Here is a 3050-nt window from a genome sequence, read left to right as displayed (position 1 = left end):
TTTGAGATAAACACGCCGCATGCTGCCAAGTGCGAAGCAGTGAACTCAAGTGGGCTGTTAGATATTTGGGCTATGCTATCCAAAAAGAGGACATTTTAAGACTGTACACATGTTTGTCTGCTTTTGAAAATATATATTATGGAATGAGTGTATAGATGCCAAAAACGTGATGAAATGCAAGTATGAAAAGTGCAAAACAAGCCAGCTTTTTTACAGACAGATTCTTTTAAATGTCTCGAGCCTTCTCTGGAGTGTTGTGGTACAGGTCATGGTACGAAGGGCAGATTTTGTAACATTTTAGGATCATTTTTAGCTGTTTCTGTCAAAGAGAATATATTCTACTTGTATTTTTTCTTCTTAATTTTAAAATATTAGCCTCAAGAAAACTCCCCTGGTAAAAATGGAAAGAGACGTTTAAATTTACTGTATATCCAACAAAAAAGTGAATTGTAACTTCTTTTAAAATGTTTTGATGTTATTTGGATATTATATTATTTCGAGAGTTTAAATTTAAGGTGCAACATGTAACTTTTCTAGTAGAGGATCCGGCACTCAACCTTAAACAGCAAGATGGATTCTGATGATGCTTGTGAGTTCACAGACTGACGAGAATTCATCTTGACATACTCATCTTGACAGATTCACCAGGGGGCAGTGGGTTGACCAGTCACACAGCAGCACTGGGGTTTGTGCAGAGCCAAAGTCTATTTTAGCAGAAATACAGAATATTTTGTTTATGAAAATGTGCAGAGGTAAGACCCTTGTGCATTTGTAGACAGAGAGGATGTCTGTGCTTTTCTCTCAACTGAATGTAACAAAAGCTTGTTTTTTTCAACTTGTTTCGCTGTTGTGACGCTTCGACAAATCAGATTCTAATAGTCGTCATGTTCCAGACTGATATTGTGCAGAACTCAGAGCGACACAGATCAATCTGGTGTGAGCTAGATTATCTAACACCTGCTTGTTTCCGTTACTTGTCCTGGAATGTTCCACAGTATGGCATTTGGTGTATTTATTCAATTACAGGTGCTTTTATTGTTCAAAAATACATTGAAAATCAGGCATTCTTACTGTGTGTTTGCGGTGGACTCTCTACCAGAAAAGTTACGTTGCGAATCTTTAATGGCTTCACTGAATGCTGTTTTGTTCTAGCCAGGCTGTTGGCTTGCAAGAACCCAGGAAGTGCGAATTCAGGCACCAGTAAATCAGCGAAGAGCCATATATTCTGTGTTGGCAGCGATTCAAGAGATCGAGGATTTAAAGCCGGAACAAAGAGAATGTTTGGTGAATTTTATCGAGGGGAAAGACGTTATTGTCCTTCTTCCTACGGGATTTGGGAAAGGTTAATATACCAGTTAGCCTTGATATCAGCGAATTACATACATCACGACCAAATAGCAGTGATTGGTTAAATAAAAAAGTACCTGCCTACTGTCAAGTGAACGAATCCTAATGCTGCGAGGTCAGACGGTTTCTACGAAGTGAAACCGTCTGATGAATCAGACTAATCACCTGTGTTGGGAAGGTGACTTTTAAAATGTATTCCCCTACAGATTACAGATTACATACCCCAAAATGTAGTTTGTAACGTAATCCATTAAATTACTTGAGGTGAGTAATGTAATCTGAATACTTTGGATTACTTGATTTGCTGTAGAGAAGCAAAGACGTAAAATCAGATGTTTTGTCTGCTAAAACAAAATAAAAAGATGTTAAATCCTGTTTTAGACATGGTTTAGACCTGGTTTAGTCCCGGTTTAGTCCTGGTTTAGTCCCGGTTTAGTCCTGGTTTAGTCCTGGTTTAGTCCTGGTTTAGACCTGGTTTAGACCTGGTTTAGATCTATCTTAGATCTAGTTTAGACCTGGTATAGTTTCCGGCAATGAGTGGCCCAAAATGTGAAAACAGGAAAACAGGAAAATACCGCCGTGTAATCCATTTATTTTAACAAAGTAACTGTAATCCAATTACCCCTCACTGAAACAGTAACTGTATCCGAATACAGTTATTCATAATTTGTACTCTGATTACGTAACTGCGGTACATGTAATCTGTTACTCCCCAACACCGCTAATCACCTGCTTCTTTTCATGGAAATTCATAAATTCAATATCATGCTGTGGAACATTTCCCCCAAAGCAATGTTGTGGACTCTTCACCAGAAAAGTTACATTGCGAATCTTTAATGACTTTTCACTGAATGTTGTTTTATTCACACCCCCAGAAAAGAAGATATACAGTATATTCTAAAACTGGGAATGCACTGGTGCTTTTAGGGAAATCCAGATTATTATTTATTAGACTATGCGGTCATTTTTTTGTTTTGTTTTTTTGTTGTATTGTTACCTGAACCATAGTGTACTGTACTTACCCAGACCTTTGCCACATCACTCCACGACAATTGCCAATTTGTGTTGAGAACATTCAGACATACGGAGAATCATTCGTGTATTTTTAAAAAAGAATTTGACTTGAATGTCTGCATAAATATTTCTATGTGAACAGAGGAGAGAGTTCTTCGCTTCACACACGTTTGCTTCTACGGTCAGTCTGCATTTTAGCGTTAACACATAGGCTCTTTGCGGTGCCATATAAAGAACAGTTTGGGTATATTTTGATAATTGTGAATACTTTGTCGTTGTTATACTATTTCCTATGTGCAAAGATACAAAGCTGAATAAATCTACAAACGGTTACGTAATTGTCGAGCCTTGAATGCGTAATTACAGTTATGTCAGCTGTTGCAATTAATCTGCCAACACGCTGTACTTTGGTTTTTCCTCTAGGGGACGCCAGATCACTCTGCATCACTATGGGGAATATCAGCGGGCCTCAGATTGGTACAGAAAGAGGACTGTTGCCATAGCGATTTAAAACAAAATACAGGAAGTTGAAACCGTGAATACTGAGAGGGGCACAGTCAGGTATTTTAAAGATAGTTTACTACTGGGAGACGACTGGGGTTCATAATTGCGTTGTTATTTTAAGAGAATATTTATAGTAGTAACATGTTGCCCCCACGTTACCCTGCTCCTGTCTGTGAATATTACTG

The sequence above is a fragment of the Boleophthalmus pectinirostris genome, unplaced genomic scaffold (assembly GCF_026225935.1).
Source record: "Boleophthalmus pectinirostris isolate CB_2022bp ecotype Guang Dong unplaced genomic scaffold, ASM2622593v1 HiC_scaffold_16, whole genome shotgun sequence".
Taxonomy (NCBI): domain Eukaryota; kingdom Metazoa; phylum Chordata; class Actinopteri; order Gobiiformes; family Gobiidae; genus Boleophthalmus; species Boleophthalmus pectinirostris.
Note: the sequence above shows the minus strand (reverse complement) of the source record.